Source organism: Canis lupus, chromosome 17 (assembly GCF_003254725.2).
Source record: "Canis lupus dingo isolate Sandy chromosome 17, ASM325472v2, whole genome shotgun sequence".
NCBI classification, from domain to species: Eukaryota; Metazoa; Chordata; class Mammalia; order Carnivora; family Canidae; genus Canis; species Canis lupus.
The window spans coordinates 1846048-1863440 of NC_064259.1; the positions used below are offsets into that span (position 1 = coordinate 1846048).

General features: G+C 57.5%; 2 long non-coding RNA genes across 3 annotated transcripts; both read right to left on the reverse strand.

Annotated features, from left to right (window-relative positions):
* Positions 1 to 1234: 1234 nt before the first annotated feature.
* On the reverse strand, positions 1235 to 6778 carry LOC118351227 (uncharacterized). Its single transcript, XR_007403252.1, has 2 exons — positions 3223 to 6778; positions 1235 to 3111 (listed from the first exon to the last, which is right to left on the reverse strand). It is a non-coding gene; the product is annotated as an uncharacterized LOC118351227 (long non-coding RNA).
* Positions 6779 to 6818: 40 nt separating this feature from the next.
* LOC112664917 (uncharacterized) lies at positions 6819 to 16701 on the reverse strand. 2 transcript variants are annotated; one of them, XR_003140117.3, is made up of 5 exons: positions 16335 to 16701; positions 14963 to 15153; positions 14628 to 14728; positions 13838 to 14163; positions 6819 to 9534 (listed from the first exon to the last, which is right to left on the reverse strand). It is a non-coding gene; the product is annotated as an uncharacterized LOC112664917 (long non-coding RNA). The 2 variants fall into 2 exon arrangements; XR_003140118.3 differs by lacking the exon at positions 16335 to 16701 and adding an exon at positions 15284 to 16297.
* Between the last annotated feature and the right edge of the window lie 692 nt (positions 16702 to 17393).

Here is a 17393-nt window from a genome sequence, read left to right on the forward strand (position 1 = left end):
CACCAGCACACACACACCCATGCACACTAGCACATGAGTGTGCACAGCAACACACCAGCATATATGCATTCCATGTACACTAGCACACAAGTGTGCAAGGAGCATACCAACACCCATGTGCACATGCACACATACTAATGTGCACATACCCCCCCACAAACCCATGCACACATACCAACACATGAGTGCATAGGAACACACCAGTACACACGGATGCCCATGCACACATTAGCACACAAGTGTGCGAAGAACACACCAGCACACAGGCATACCAGCACACACGCACACCCACACACCAGCACCCACATGCCCATGCACACACACGCCAGTGTGCACACACTAGCCCACTGCACACTTGATTTCCCTGCTGGTGGCCGGTGGCCGCGGGTGGGACTTTGTAGCCCATCAGGGAACAGAGACAGACGACCGCCGTGGGGTTAACGGGCCAGGCCCCTCCCCTCGCTGCTGAGGCGGGACCACGCGAACCGGCTGCCTCCCACCCGGGACTCACGAGCCCTGCCACAGGGCACATTGCTGGGCCAACGCGAAGGGAGGCCGCAGCCCTCTGCATCAGGCCGCGCCTGGAGCCGTCGGAGCTCGTCAGGAGCCCATCTTCAGGTCCCAAAACAGAAAATGGTCCACATGGAGGGAAGCTTGTATAAAGGGCCCCACACGAGAGCGGAATCATACACCAAGTTCTGTCCAGTGAGGAGCGTGGGCTCCGGAGCCCGGAGACCTGGATTCAGAGGTTAACCCCAGCTTTGCCGACCGTGCGGCGTGGCTCTCCTCAGGCAAGCCCCCGTTACTCGCCCCGCTTCTCTCCCTCGACCCTAACAGTGTCAGGGAAGTACCCAGTTGTGGACTCGCCGAGATAAGTGACTAAATTGGGTACAACTCGTGCAGTCTCCAGGACAACTCCTATCACACTGAGGTGCCCAGCGCACATCCCTCCGCGTCCTTTGCAACAACGTGCAGCTGGCTGGAGAATGAAACCCTAAAGGAACAAGGGGTCTGTCCCCACAGGAGAGCCGCTGTGGGGTCCCGTCTGCTCCCACGTCCCCGGGGGCCCTCCGTCCCCAGCCTCTCACGACACAGGACTCAAGTCCCCACGGACAGGGACACAGGAGAGACCGGAGCAGGCAGGAGGCCAGGCTGGGCGTCCGCGGCGGCGGGTCCGGCCAGGGAACAGCCAGGCTGCATTTAGAAAAAAGTGGCAGACATAGTAGAAAACGGGGAAAAAAAACGTTTCATTTTATTTTAGATTTTATATTTTCAAAATGTGCCAAGGAAATGAAAGAAGAAAAGAGAGAAGAGGAAAAGGTTCACACTGAGAAATAATTAGATGGGGGCGCCTGGGTGGCTCCGTCAGTTGAGCATCCGACTCTTGATTTCAGCTCAGGTCGTGATCTCAGGGTCGTGAGGTCGAGCCCTGCGTCGGGTTCCATGCTGGGCGTGCGGCCTGCTTAGGGTCCTCCCTCTCCCTCCGTCCCTACCCTCCACCCTCTCTAAAAAAGAAAGAAAGAAAGAAACGAGGAAAGAAGGAAGGAAGGAAAAAGAGAGAGGGAAAGAAAGAAAGAAAGAAAGAAAGAAAGAAAGAAAGAAAGAAAGAAAGAAAGAAAGAAAGAAAGAAAGAAAGAAAGAAAGAAAGAAAGAATTAGAGAATTGGATGAAATAAACGTTATGGCATAGAGAAGGCCGAGGTCTTGAGGGGACATCAGAAAACAGACCAGACGGTGACGTCCGAGGGCGCTGCTCTGGCGGCCTCGGAGCTGAGCGGCCGTGGGAGGAGCAGGTGCGGAGCCGGCGAGGGCAGAAGGGGCAGCGGTGGGGAGACCCCGGGAGAACAGGGGCCGGGCAGAGCCCGGGTCCGTGAGCTCGCCGTGCCTGGGGCCGGGGCCGCGAAGGCAGGTCGCGCAGCCTCGCAGGCGGTGGAGCCCGGGCTGGAACCCCTCTGCCCCCCAGGGCTGTGCAGCGCGTGCTGGAAAGGGAAACGCGTCTGTCCACCCTGCTTCCCCTGTGAACAGAGGCCGCTGTGGGGAACGGCGCACGCCCAGGCCGCACGCCCAGCACGGCCTGGGCTCGTTCACTCACTCATTCATTCATTCATTCATTCATTCATTCATTCATTCATTCATTCATTCAGATGTACCTGGACACTTCTCTGGGAGTCACTTAGCTGGACAGGGTGGGACAGGGTGACCAGGCTACTCGCCCTGTGCCCAGAGCTTACCTGGGGAAGGCGGAGTCAGGCTGCCACGTGGAAATCCGGGCACTACCGCACTAGGTCATGGCTGTGGGCAACTATGCAAACCTGTCTCCACCGAGGACGGGGACGGTAGGGACCCCTTGGGACTATGCGAGGGGTAGAAGAGATCGGGTCCGGGAAGGGCTCCCAGCAGGGGCAGGCAGGTCGAGAGTGTCACCAACGCACCTGTCATCCTCGTGGACGTGTGACGGTGAAGACGGGGAAGCTTCCCCGGTATCTCTCCTCTGACCTCTGACCTATGTCCCTGCTTCTCACTTGCGCTCCCCCAGGCCCGGGGCTTCGTCACCTATTTATACCGCGTGGCCTTACGCCCAGGGCGCTCGCTCAGCAGCCGCGTCCTCAGTGAATCGAGGCCCCACAGAGACAGGTGGACACACACACCGTGAAGCTCCGGTGCGTGGAGCTGAGCCAGCGCCGCCCCACGGGGACCTCGGCATCACCCCCCGGCGTCCTCTGAGCCCTGGCCCTGACCTCTGTGCTAGGAGAGGGCAGGCGTCAGCAGCCTGGTTAGATCTCCACTCCGTTTCCATCTGGAAGCATGTCCTCCGTTCTGCTGATTTATGTCGCCCAGCTCTGTCAAGTCGCCCATGACCTTGGTCGCAGGGACTCAATCTCTCAAAGGCTGACTTGGATTTATCGTGAGAAACGTCCCTGCCTAGGAATTGCCTTACCGCCCTGCGCAGGAAGGTCAACGGCCCCACGTCCCCGTCCCACGCCGGCGCCTCTGTGCCACGGGCCGAGCCAGCGGGGTCCTCTGAACCCCAGCATCCCGGGGTGCAGAGCGTGAGTGGCACCAGCCCCCCTCGCTACTGAGAAACCTCGGGTCCCTCCAGGGGCGTCATCACCTGCCACAGGAGGCCAGAGGGTGACCAGGAGTAACCCGGGTGAGCCTCCTGGCGGGACCCCACGAGCACCTGCTGCCAGAGGATGCGGGGGCCCCTTCCCGGGGTACAGACCTCCCCGGAGCCGAGACCTCGTGTCCCTGGATCTCTAAGCCAGACGGACAGGAGCAGGGGCCGCCGGCGGGCATCTGGAGCTGGATGCGCTGGGACGCTCACATCTTCTCCATTTTCTCTGCAAATACCGCAGACGATGGCGAATCCCTGCAGCAGCCGTGCTCCTGCCCCCTCCTCCCGCGGCCGTCGGGGCCGCCCTCGCCTCAGAGCAGAGCTGAGCGCCCCGTTACCACCACCGGGACTGGGACGTGGGGTGGCTCCAATGCCGGCCAGCACCCCGTGAGCCTGGGCCCCGGGCACCCCCGACCGTCTGTCACGCGGTGGTGCAGCTGCGGGATGGAGGGAGGCGGCCAGCCAGGGAGCAGGTGCGGGTTCTGTGGTTCCAGCTCCGAGCGCGCGGGGCAGGGCCGCCCCGGAGATGCTAATGAGGAGGACCATGGGGAGGACTATGGGGAGGATCACGGGAAGGATCACAGGGAGCATCATGGGGAGCATCACAGGGAGGACTATGGGGAGCATCACGGGGAGGATCACGGGGAGGACTATGAGGAGGCTTATAGGGAGCATCACGGAGAGGATCACAGGGAGGACTACGGGGAGGATCACAGGGACGACTATGGGGATCATCATGGGGAGGACTACAGGGATCATCACAGGGAGGACTATGGGGAGGAACACAGGGAGCATCACAGAGATCATCACAGGGGGGTCCAGAGGAGCCGGTGGCCAGGATGTGGGAGTCCCTCCCTGAGTCCCGCTCCAGGGCGGGCAAGGCCGGCATCACCCCAGCGCTGCGGCCCCACATGGGCTCTAACATCCGGCTCCCTCCACTGGGCTCTTCCAGGGTTCGATTCCGCCTCCTGGATTTTTGCAGACTCGGTGCGTGTCCTTCCCTCCTGTCCCAACAGTGGCCGCGCCCCCTCTCGCGGGACCCTCGTGCAGCACCCGCACCTGGGGTGGAGGCCACGGAGGGAGATGCAGGCTTCCCGGAACCTGGGTACCCCCTCTGTGCCGCCCCAGGCGGGCACGTGACCCACCGGCACAGGCACCTGCAGCTGGTACACACAGGGGTCCCGAAAACGGCTCTTCTTCCTCACACCGGGTTTGGCCCCCATGCCCGGGGCTGCTGGGGGGTGTCTGACTGCCAGTGCCCCCTGCTCCCGGCCTCCCAGCCCTGCTTGTCCCCCCGCGACGCCAGCCTGGCCTTCGGGGCAACCTCAGAGGACACCTTCCCAGGCAGCGGCCCCACGACCTCCTCCCCCCACGGCCCGGGTCGCGGCAAGGGCCCGGCGCCCTGGTCCACACAGAATCCTGTCCGAGCAACCTGCAAACGTGATTTTTCCCGACCGGGCCCCGCTGTCAACCCTCCCCACGCTCTAGCTCACCCACTTGTTCATGTTTTTAATGCAACAGATGTAGGCCCAGTTACGCTTTATAAGATCCGAGTAACCGCTGGGGCCCGAGCCACCCGGTGGCAGCCATGGGAGGGTGAGAAGCCGGACCCGGGGCGCCAGTCGCAGCCCCCGCTGTGTTGTTTCCAGGGGTTTCCAGGGGTGGCCAGTGGCCCGCAGAGACTCACCTTAGAGCGTCTGAAGGCCCCGCGCACAGGGGGGGCTTGAACGAGTGGATGAGAACGGGGTGCACGGCGCTTTCAATGATTAATAATTGAGTGGCCCTCAAGTACTAGGAAAAACTCTTGTTCTCTTGAGTAACCTAATTCCTACTGTTTACTTACTTAGCAAACCTTTAAATATTTTAAATTTCAATAAAAGTAATGAGCACACACGTTTAACATAGAAAATAGTAGAAGGGAGAATGGGGGAGAGGGGAAGGGGAGGGCGGAGGGGAAAGAGAGACCCCGGCCCTGGCCCGCCCCCCTGCTCTGGCTCTGGCGGCAGCTCCCCCCAGCACCCCCCACCTCCAGAACGGTAGTGCGGCCCCCGCGCAGGTGAAGCCGCGACGGCCCGCGCGCAGCCCTGTCTGACCTCGGCGGTGGCCGGTGGCCTGTGGCTTCCCCGCGCCACCGAGGGCGGCATCCTCGTGCCCCCGCTGCTCCCTCGCCGCCGCCTCCGACGCTGACAGCGACGCTTCACCTTGTTAAGGTTGGTACCGCCACCTTCTATTTTTACTCATAATTGAGTCTCCTGTGCTTTGTCTACAGTCTAGAAAGTTGAAAACCAATTAACCTGAATTAGTTAGCATAGCTCATCGCTGTACCGGATAAGCCCCACGTAAAACGGGGTAATCACCATCTTTGTTTCCTGGGTCCGTGCAAGTGGAGGTAGACGGTCCATGAACAGACCCTGGGGCCCCAGGTGGCTCTCGGGGCCGCTGCCATCCTGACCATGTGACCTGCTCAGCCCTCCCGGTCCAGCCGGGGGGCCGGGGGGATGCGGAGGGGCCCGTGCAGGTGCGCTCACTCCCCTGGTCACCTGGACGCCCCGAGCGGCCGGCGCTGGGGGGCTGCTGTGGTGGGCAGCTCCGCCCGGGCCCCCCGGCTCTCTGGCATCAGACCCCCATACCGTGGACCCTATGGCTTCCTCGTTCTTGGTGTGCTCCCCATTCCCCACCCCCAGTACCTCCAGAAGAAAGGACTTAGCTTAGTCAACGCTGGTCGACAGCTGGCTGCACGAGGTGACCGGTGGCGCGGGCAGGGTGGGCACAGGGGGCCCCGGCCCGGGCAGGGGGATGGCGCTCTCTGCACTCCCGCACTTACCTCCTGCACTAGTGTTTTCCCCGATTGGAAAGGTAAGGAAGGGGCCTTGGGACCCCGCTGAACCTACAAATGCCTGGTGGGGGGGCTCTGGTTCCTGAGAGTCTGACGACCGCATCGCCGCTGCCCGCCAGGACACTGGCGCACTCTGCTTTTCAAGACCGAGTGCTTAATTTTAACGTCTTTGTAGCCGAATCTTTTTTTGTTTGTTTGTTTCATTAAATAATTCTTCAGTGTCTCTGCACCTGGTGTCGTGTGTCTCTCGGCAGAGACAGCGCCGGGTTCCACCTGCACGGGCCTCCTCCCGCCCCGCCGCCCGCGTTCCCGCTTCCCCTTTGGAGATTTCCGCTCACTGGACATCGATTCTCTGTGTTGATGCAGTTCTTTCACTTTTCTTTTATAGTGTCTCTCATTTGCTCTACTTTCTAGAAATTTTCCCCAACTTTATCCTTTTTTATTGACTTTTCTTTTTAATTTCGGCAAGCACACGTCAGGTTTCCAGGAGCCGTCTGGAGGCACAAGTGTTCCCTTCTACAGCGCACCGTTCACGTCTCGTGACTGTGTCGTACCCAGACCTCTTGAGGTACTTACTGGGGTTTTTAAGTCTTTTCCTAAATTGTCTGTGTTTCTTCATATGTCATTTGTGTCCTGCTTATTTATTTTGGGTTTTCTTAGACGCTTCCATTTAAGAGCGAGACTCAATAGCCCAGAGGTCTGTGGGCTGTCAATGGGCAAATGCTGCGTTAGGGGGTGAGCGGAGGCCCAATCACACAGCCGCCCGGGACCCCCCAGGGCAGCCGGGTCAGGAGCGGCGCCCAGCCCGGCCCCCACAGCACCCACACCCGCAGGCTCCGCCCGGCAGCGCACCCCCTCCACCCGCACCCTCACTGCGCTGTTGAAACTCCTCATCTGACTTCCACTCGCTCCACTTCGTTGTTGTGAAGAGACCGAAGTGGGAGGAGCAAGATCCGAGGCGGGTCAGGCCCCCGGACCCTGCAGGCCTGCCTGTGTCCCGGGACCGGATTGGCCGAGCCACGCCGGCAGGGCCGAGGGGGGTCGGTCCAGGCGAAGGCACGGGGTGGGGGACTCAGGGCAGAGACTGCTCACGGCCGGGGCACGTGGCCCAGGGAGGCGGGGAGGGACTGCGCAACGCGAGCGCTGCCTCTGTAGCCGGCCCCGCCAGTACTGGGGCTTGTCCCTGCTTCCCGATGGAGAAACCTGGGGGGCTGCATCCGTTGTGCAAGAACCCGTATGTGGGGGAAGGTCTCGGCCCCTCGGCCCCTCCCCGCTCCGCAGGAGGGCCGGTGGTGTTTCCGCACCAGGCAGGTGAGGCCTACGGGACGGTGAGCCTGACTCAGGACACTGTCGTGCCCGCGGTGGCCCGTGCTGCATAGCGTGCTGCCCGGGGACATTTCCACCCCTGGGACACCGCCGCTGCCCTTCGCTCCCCTGACACGGGGGTGCCGGCCCCCGGTGCAGGCCTCGGCCCCGAGAGGCACGAACGCCTTTTGGTTTCTGTTGGTTGAGGGTCAGATGATTTGAGCTCCTCCAACGATAAACCAAGCCCCGTGTGGCACATGCAGAGTTTGCCCCGCTGAGTGCAAGTCCGCAGAGGGCACCGTGCGGCCGCAACGGGCGGGAGCCGGCGCACCGAGGGCTCTCACACGGCGGTCAGCGGTGCAACCAGGACCTGACCATGTGTCTGTCTGGATCCAGGTCACGGCTCTTCTAAGCACCTGGAGCTGTCCCCAAGTACCAGTCGCCGCAGCTCGCATCTATGACGCCCGTACCGTGTGGGTACGACATAGCCACACGCCGACCATGTGCCTGCCGCGTAAGGATCATGCTGTCATCACACACCTGCCGCACAACGTCCACGCCACTTCCGTGCAACGACCATGTGAGGACCACGCGAGGACCACGTGCCCACGTGCCCACCACTCTCCTGTGGTGCAGCTAGCACGCAGCCACCCCCAAGCTGCCGCCGTGTCACTACCCTTCTACCCTCACAGCGTCGGCTGCGGCAGCGGAGGAGCCTGCTGCGGACGGAGCGCCACCGAGAGCATGGACGGCGTCCAGGCCTGCGTGCCACCCGCTGCCCAGGACACGTGTCTTGCAAACCAGTAGGAGCTGCTGTGACGTGTCCCAGGGCATGGCAATCGGAGGCGATGCCCTAGAGGCTTGGAAGCTCCTCATTAGAGCCCTGAGGATGCTCCTGCCCACGGTCCTCCGGCATCTGCGTCACTCCGCGAGAGGAGGCCGTCACAGCACCGGGACTGGACGCCTGAAGATGCTTCAGATGCTCGAGATGCGACGATCTGCTGGCAGGCCCAGCCACGCGTGTCTCACGTGCGGACAGACGCGCCCGCAGAGAGCCTCCGCTGCTGTGCTGCCGGCATACGCTCTGCTCGAAGCCCTTGGCTGATGGGACTTTGCCAGGGCCTCATCTATTTTGACAAATGCTTCCTTATCACGTCTCTGATTCGGCATGAAAGTCCTACGGTTCCCTTCAGGGGGAGTTGAACAGTTCTTCAGCGAAGATTTATGGAGTCCTCGCCACATCCCTGCCACGCTCGGAGAGCAGAGACAGCGAGGCCGCCTCTCCAGACCAGGACGGCGAGGCGGAGGCGCCTTGGCCGAGCCGCGAGAGCGACACGCACACACAAGCACGCACAAAGGGGAGCGGGAGACCCCAACGGGGCCGGGCTTTGCATCCGGGCCGACAGCCTGGCTGTGCGATTTGCCGCGGTCCTGCAGGGTGTCCTTGCAGAGGGACACTGATGACGGAGAGGGCGCCATCCCCGTGCGTTACGTCTTACAGCCAGGGTGAACCTATGACTGCATCAAAATAATAAAGGGGGGGGGCAGACTTCCCTGCCTTCCCAGGGATCCAGGCCCCCTCGGCCTGGCGGGGCCTGCAGGTGGGTGCACGAGGAGCCCCCGGGGCACCGGGTGGCCCCAGCTCCTTGCCCCCAGCACCAGGTCGGAGGCACCCCCGCCCGGGAACGCCCTCCACAAAGTGTCGTGTGTCTCAGCTGCTCCGCATCTAACCACTCAGGTGAACGACCCCCCTCATTTTTACCACCTGGTCTCTTAAAGGAGCTTCCAAACGTTTCAACCATCTCGCAAATCAAATCGTGGGCAGAGCAGGCTTCCCCACGGTGACCCTCCTTGCTTAATTAAACCACATCTAACAAGTGACAGAGACAGGCCGAGTGTGCCGCTTCCCAGAACACTGTGCCAGGGAGTCCTGTCGCCGGCGCGCGCTCTCCCCAAGCACACTTGCCGCCGCGGCGCCTCGGCTGCGTCCTGGCGGCTGTCATGGGCACGAGGCCTACCCAAGGACACCCCGGTAATCAGGAGGGAAGGCGGCAACTGGTAGGCTGAGGCAGCGTGCTTTCTAATTATCTGCAGATCTCAATTGCAGAAATGATAGTTGTGTTCCGTCAAAGTTAAGGGATGATTAATAATTTCTCTGTGTACTTGGCAGAGTGGTGCTCAAGATTATGATGATAATGATGCCTTGTCTTTATACACTTTCTTTCCTCCAAAGAGTTCAAAATCTTCCAGAGATTGCTTCAATTTATCTTTCAGCATTGCTGCGAGAAGAAAAGAGTAACACCAGTGGGTCAAATTAATGCACGCCAGCGGGTAGGGGCTAAGACGGGATCAGAGACGGGAAATCATTCATTAAAAGTCCAGCACGTTCCTCGATGGTCAAGCCAGGCAGAGAGTCTAATTGCCCCTTAAAGATGGTATTTGTCAGCGTGATAAACTCTCACGGCCGTTGCAGACTTGGTGTGACTTCAACCAGGGAAATCTTAGTGCTGCTCACATCACAGCCCGGGGTGGGCCGGGCACCCGCCACAGGCGCATCCTCTGCACACGGTGACTCGGGGACCCGGGGCTTCTCCAGCCTGCGGCTCAACCGGAACGGCCACAGAGGCCATGCTGGCCCTCGGCGCTCAGCTAGCTGCAGGGAGGCCGGACGGACAGCCCAGGGCCTGCACGGGGAGCACGGACAGTCAGCCCGAGGACAGTATGGGGAGCATGGGCAGACAGCCCGGGGCCCCCACAGGGAGCATGGACAGATAGCCTGGGGCCCTCACGGGGAGTATGGACGGACAGCCCGAGGACAGCACGGGGAGCATGACGGTCAGCCCTAGGACAGCACAGGGAGCACAGACAGTCAGCCTGAGGACCACACCGGAGGGGTCCAGGCAAGGGCTGCACGCAGTATGGCTCAGAGCTGCACGCACGTGGGGTCAGTCGTGTGGCCACAGCCCACAGCAAGGGGGGCTCCAAGTGCAGAGGACGCCTGAGCACGGCCGAGCCTCTGAACCTAGAACCACGCTCCACTGTCCTCTCCGTGTTTGCGCTCTACCCGCCCTCTTCACAGGGACGGCGGAGGAGAATAAAATAAAACTGTCCCATGCCAACCAACCCAGCACTCCAAGGATTAGGAGAAGCTACACCGGGCACCGCCCAGACTCTTGTTTTATCTTCCCTTCTCTCTGTCTTAAAAAAGGAAACCAATCACCTCTGGTGTCAGCCACGATGGAGCGGATGCACCACAAGCCACCTCCAGGGATTACAGCTAATGCTCTGGACAGAAGGCCACACGCCGGCATCCGAGGACCCTGACAAGGACCCTGACAAGCCCACAGCAGTGGGAAGACGGGAAAGGGCAGGTGAAACCGGACAAATGACCAGTGTGGTCCTGAGCTTCTGGGTTTTCCTCCATTTCCTATCAGGCTGGCTTCAGGCAGTCTGGGCCTCTGAACCACGCGGGAAGCAGGACAGAGAAGGCCGAAGGAACCCCGCTCTCTGGCCAGAGGACATGAAGAGGGGCCTCGGAGAGCCAGAGGGTGCTGGGGGCAGGTCGAGGGGATCCTCTTCCTTCATGTCCTCCCCTGGCTTTGCTGCAAAGCCACCGCCCACCACGAGGCTGCGGCCCCGGCCGGGCTGTAGGCTCCTCAAATGCCCAGGGAAAAGCAAAACAAAATAAAAAACACTTCTCTTGTGGAGAAGCAGGAAATCAGGCCTCTGAGTTCCAAAGAATTTAGGGAAATCCTGCTTATTCTTTCTTTTTTTCTCTTGCCACCTTGCCCCCAAAGCCAGCCCAGTTATACGAGATCACAATACAGTGCACGGAGGGGAGGACAAATCTAAAACTCGGGGAAGCCGGAACCATCCAGCCCGAGGACTGGGAAGTGCCACTGTGGTCCAGAGCACGTTGGGGACACCCTGAGGGAGGCAGTTCAAGAAGAAGAGCCACCAAGGACCCACGTGAGCCAACATGAGCTCCAGGCCTACTTCCCAGCCGTGCCGCGTGGAACAAATCCAAGGAATCACAGCAAAGGCTCGGAAGGCTGAGCTGACATTGAAACCACTTCCCGCAGATGGTGGGACAGGACTCACAGTCTGAACCTTATTCTCTACAATCTAAGCAAAGGTTCCTCAGCCTATGCACTGTCGATATTTTGGACTGAACAATTATCTGGGGGGAAGGTGGCTGTCCTGTGCACTGTAGGGGCTTTAACAGCATCCCTGGCCTCTACCCACCAGATGCCAGGAGCACTCCAGACATCACCAAATGTCCTCTGTGGGGCAAAATCCCACCCAACTGAGAACCACTAATTTAAACAGAACTAGAGGCACCTGAATGGTTAAGCATCCGACTCTTGATCTCAACTCAGGTATTGATCTCAGGGCCGTGAGTTCAAGCCCCAAGTTGGGCTCCATACTGGGTGTGGGGCCTACATAAATAAATAAGTGAGTAAATAAATAAAAAAAAACAACAACAGAATACCTCACAACATAAAATTCAATATATCCAGGATATAATTCAAAATTATTCAACGTACTAAAATCAGGAAAATACGACCAACTTTGGAGAGTAAAGACAATCAGCACATGCCAACTTTGAGAGGATCCAGCAGCAGTTATAGCCGTGGTCTATGAGAGCAAGGGGAACACTTGAGACAAAGGGGAAAACAGATGTCTCAGCAGAGAAGGAGACACTATGCAAAACAACAAAAAAAAAAAAAGAGAGGATGCTTTAGAACTGAAAAATAAGATCTTCGAAGTGAAAGTAAACATCACCAGGAAGATTCAACAGTAGAATGCAAATGGCAAAATGAGTCCGAGAGCCTGAATACAGATCCTCGTAAACTATTCCACCTGCAGAACGGAGAGGAAAGCAGACACGGGAAGAAAGGGCAGAGCCCCCAAAACCTGGGGGCACGATCAACCCCCCAACAAAGAAAACTCCAGAACACTTTATTGGCAAACGCGATCGAACATTCTACCAAATGGGCTCCACGAAACTGCTTCCTAAAAAAGAGAAGCAGGAACACCTGTCAACCCATTCCAAGAGGCCAGCATTATTCTGATGCCAACCCCAGACTGTGACGTTACAATAAAAGAGCAGACCAATATCCCTCGTGAGCACAGACATGAAAGTCCTCCAGAAAACTTTAGCAAATAAATTTTAGTAAAGATAACAAATCATAAGCAAGCAGCTTTATCCCAGGGTGTGAGGCTGGTCAGCATCTGAAAATCCATCAACGTGACTCCCCACATCGACACACCACAGAAGCGCTACATAATCACATCTATAGATACAGGAAAAGCATTCAACAAAATTCAATATCCAGTCATGATAAAAACTCTCAGATAAACAGGAAGAGAAGGGGACTTCTTCAATTTGATATATGGTATCTCTACTTAATGGCCAAAGACCAAATGACTCACTCCCTGGGATCAGGAACAAAGCAAGCACGTCACCTCCCAGCCCTTCTTTTCAACTGGGGTCCGTGGCCCCCAGAGAGATGGGGTAAGATACAGAAATAAAAGGCATACAGAATGGAAAGGGAGATATAAAACTGTCTCCATTTTGCATAGAATATGATTGTCCACCTGGAAAACCCCAAGTGTCCTACAAAAACAAAGAAAGCTCCAAGAACTAGTGAGTTAGGCACATGTAGTATTAGTGAAAAGATAAATACACAGATCAGAATAGAGAATCTGGTACCCTTGCACAAAAATGTTCAAATGACTTTTCAAAAAATTGCAAAAGCAACCCAAAGGATCACCTTTTCAACAAGTGGTGCTTGTTTATTGATATGCATATGTGACAAAAGAAGCCTCATTATACCTCTCGTAGCACAAGAAAATTAATTCAAGTGAGTCACAGGCATGACTGTAAGAGGTAGATCTGTAAAGGTTTTAAGTGAAAAATAGGAGAAAACCTTTTAGACTTTGGGTTAGGCTATTAGATTTTAGATATGACATCAGGAGCATGATCCATAAAAAAAAATAATAGATTAGACATCAGCACAATTAAAACTTTTTTGCTCTGTGGAAGACACTGTTAAGAGAATTTTTTAAAAAGCCACCAACTGGGAACAAATATTTGCAAATCAAACACCTGACAAAGGACTTACATCCAGAAGATATAAAGAACTCTCAAAACTCAAAAATAAGAAAACATACAACCCGATTTTTTTTTAATGGACAAAAATGTGAACAGATGCTTCACCAAAGAAGATTTATGGATGGAAAATACAGACATGAAAAGCCAGCCAACATCATTAGTCATCAGGGAAATGCAACGTAAAACCACAATTGGATAGCCTGTCCACCGACCACAGTGGCTGAATTTAAATGACAGATCGCACACACGCTGCCAAGGATGGAGGTCATCTGGGACTCGGATAACTCTGCTAGTGAGATGCACCATAGGAGAGCCACCTGAGGAAGCGGCTTGGCAGTTTCTCGCAAAGTTAAACATACATTTACCACACGGCCTAGAATCCTCCTTCACAGCAAGTGAGTAATGCGGGCTATGATTGCACAGAACCCGTATAAGATGCTTATAACAGATGTAGTCACACTCACCGAAATAAGGAAAAATCCAAATATCCATCGGTGGTGCTGTCCTTGTACACAGCGGAGTACCTCTCAGCACTGACAAGGGGTGGATGCAGCTCCGATGCATCACGCTAAGTGGAAGGCGCCCAACCAAGAGGCTACGGGCTGATGCCATTTATGTGACGTTCTGGAAGAGCATAGGGACGAAGGTCAGATGAGCAGTTGTTGGAGTGGAGTAGGAGAGACTGACTCCAGGGGGATGCATCAGGACGTCAGGAGGATGATGGACTCTGCAAGGTGATTGTATAGGAGCCACACAGCTATGCATTTGTCAAAAACCAGTGGACTGTGTGCTAAAAAAAAAAAAAAAAAAAAAAAAAAGTATATTCAAACATTAAAAACTAGATTTAAAAAAAAAAGAAAACAGGTTTTAAGAGGTCCACGTGTAAGCAACAATAAACTGCCTATGAAAACCCAAAGAGGAGCTCCTGTGCATGCACATGGTCACAGAAGGGCTCGTGCAGGGGAAACACTCCAGAAGCCATACAAATGCAGTAAGTGGAGGGAAGGTCTCTGTGAGGGGGACACTTCAGAAGACTTACAGAGTAAGAGGAGGGAAGGGGAGAAGCGTATAAGCGGTCAGGTCAGCTGGAGAGAGCCTAGTTTGTGGGTGGACGGGTAGTGAGGAGCCAGCGTGCCGGGTGGGGAGTGGCCCCATGGACACAGCGGGCGGGGGTGGGGGGTGAGGCTGGGTTTAGGCCAAGACGTGAAGGGCCCTGGAGCCCGACATCTCCCTTCGCTTGACCTCTGAACCTACCAAATTCTCTTGCTCTTTCTCCGTCCAGACTTAGGTGGAAGCTCGAGATGTGCTTCCCTTACTGTGACCGCAGAGTCTGTCTCCTCGCAGCTGAATGCCATCTGCAGAAAGTTTTAGTGGCAGTTACGACATAACAACAGGAAAATGACCCTTTACGAATACGTTACCCACCACACATGTAGCTCAAGTCTCCTGCCGTCAGGGAAGCAGAACTTCGGGAACCCAACCAAGGGCCTCCTGGGTCCCCAGGCATCCCTCCCCCACGTTGTGACTTAGCCACAACCACAACCCTCCACCAAGGACCAATATGAGAACCATCCGTCCTCGCCAAATACCTCTTTTTTGGGGAAACGGGTTCAGTAGATTGTCTGCCATGCTGCTCCAAGACCATTTCAGAAGAATGTGGTGCCAAGAACTAGAATTTAGTCCCGAGAGTAAGTTCACTTGTGCAAATGGATCGGTTTGTGTCTGTGCTTTTGTTTCTTTCCCTCTATTGTGTAGTCTGCTGAAAGATGAAGCCTCTTGTCTGAAAGGGAAAAGTAAGTCCATGTTGTTATCCCTCTGAACGAGCGGCCTTAGCCAGAGAGCACAGGCGAGAAAGCTGAACGCCAACCCCAGCCTGCTCGGACCCAGAAGGGAGGTCCCAGCCCAGGTACCTGCGCCATAGCAGGGGGACTGTCAGGGCGGAGCAGCGAGTGAGCGCCAGCTCTCAGCCCTCCAGGGAGCTGCCCAGCAGGGACGTGTGGTTCAGCCAGTTCCAACGAGTAGAAAGGTAATGGTCCGGACCAAGCAACGGCCTATGGCCTCAGAAGGCCCCGGAGCTGGCCGGCTGCCACCAGCCATGCAGGGGGCTTGCCCATGGGTTCCAGGTGGCCCTCCAGTCCTTTCGATCCTAAGGGTCTCATGCAGAGATATGGCGACCAAACCAAGCTTCTGTGACACAAGCAAGTGTAGTCCCCTGCTATTGAGCCACTTTATCAAATATCCTGAGCATGAAAGGGAGAGGCCATGCAGTTGTCATGGGGCTGGGGGCGGGGGTTGTGGAGGGGAACGGGCTGCAAAGGGAAGCTGTCCCCAGCACCCCTCAAACACCTGCCCTCCCAGGGTATGCCGAGACAACCACACCGTCTGCTGGGAATCTGGACCTCCTACCCTCTTCACAGCTTCTCGTGTCTGCTCGTGCCCCCAGTGCCCCCCGTGTGCGTGATCACTCACTTTACAAGCCGCCGCAAGTGCCCACGTGGGGCATAGGAATGAAAGGCGGACAGACAAGAGAGACATAGAAAAGAAAGACGCAGGGAGGGCCGTCGTAGGCCTCTCCATAAGCACAGAACTGGTAACGTACCAGGGAGACACCAGCACGTTTCTGCAAGATGTCACTCGAGTTAGGGCGTCCGTGGGAGTACGGCGCCTCCCACCAGCCTGGTAAAAGCACCCCTCACGTGGGGCTTCCTCGCCTCCAGCCGCCCCGCAGCAAGGTTTCAATGCTGCACCCGGTGCAGTGCTGCGGGTGAGCCCATTCCCGGCCTATGTGTACACGCGACACCAGACCACACGGCCTCGAACGACAGGGAAAATGCTGCCAACCCTCATGAATACGTCTTGCAATTCAGCCCACGTCTTGCCACACGTGGGTCTTACTTCGGGAAGCCTCAATGTTAGTTCTTAAAAGGCCGTCCCCCCCCGCTGTGTCACCCTTGCACCCACCCCGCCAGGCACCCGGAGGACGATGAACCGCCGCCCCCTCGGGGCACCTTCCTGGCCATCAGCGTGCCGGGGTGGGCGCTCGGACGTGACGAGTCTCAGGGACAAGCAGGCGGCCGGTCCCCTTGCCTACGACAGGCAACGGGAGTGACGGGCGAAGTGCTGCTTGTGCGGAGCCCGGGTCCTGCCTGGTGCCACTCCAAATGCGCCGCGAGCACAGGAGCTTAATTTATCGTCGTTGGCAGCTTCAGTGACCGCCGCGCAATCCGTGGCCAAGGTCAGCCGCCCCTCACTCTGCACTCTCCCGGGCGTGCTCCGTGCACTGAGGCTTCGCTCCTTGGCGGGTCCCAAGGCAGCAAATTAGAATCCCCTTTCCTGTATAACAAGAAAAAAAATGAGCTTATTACACAGAAGGAAACAGAAATAAATGAGAATTCTCCGTCTTCCTCACAGAAGGGGGGGGGAAGGAGCGAGGCTGTGGCCCACGCGTGAGAACAAGGCCCGCGGATCTAGTTCTCTGGTCCGAATCCGGAAAGGGGGCGCGAAGCCTTGGCGCTGGCGGCTGGGGCGAGGGTGCCGGCCGGCTGCCCTCCAGGGCTCCTGCTCGCGGGCACGTAAATCTGGCAGCTTATTGACCCCGCTCGTTGGCGTCTGGCGAAGCTTGGCGGTGATCGCGATGGCAACGGCCAGCGTGGGCCTCGGGCGGGAGGGGCCACAGGCTGCGGCTCTGCCCGGAACACGATCCTGGGGCATCTCGTCAACCGGGAGAGCAGGTGGGTGCGGGCGAGCCTGGAGACCGGTGGGCCTCCCTTCATCCCCACGCCCGCCGCCCTTCCACGACCCGCCGCCCCAGACCCACGCCGCGTTTCCCCTTTATTTCCACAAATCCACCCGCGGAGACCAACCCAGTTACCCGTGACTGGCAGAACAGCCCCCTGGCGAGTCCCGTTTTCCCAGGGTTCGGCGTGCACGCGCCCGAGAACCCCGTCGTTCGGCAGTCCGGGCCGCCGTCTGCCCGGGCGGGTCCCCGACTCTCCCGAGCAGGGGCCCTTCTGCCCCAAG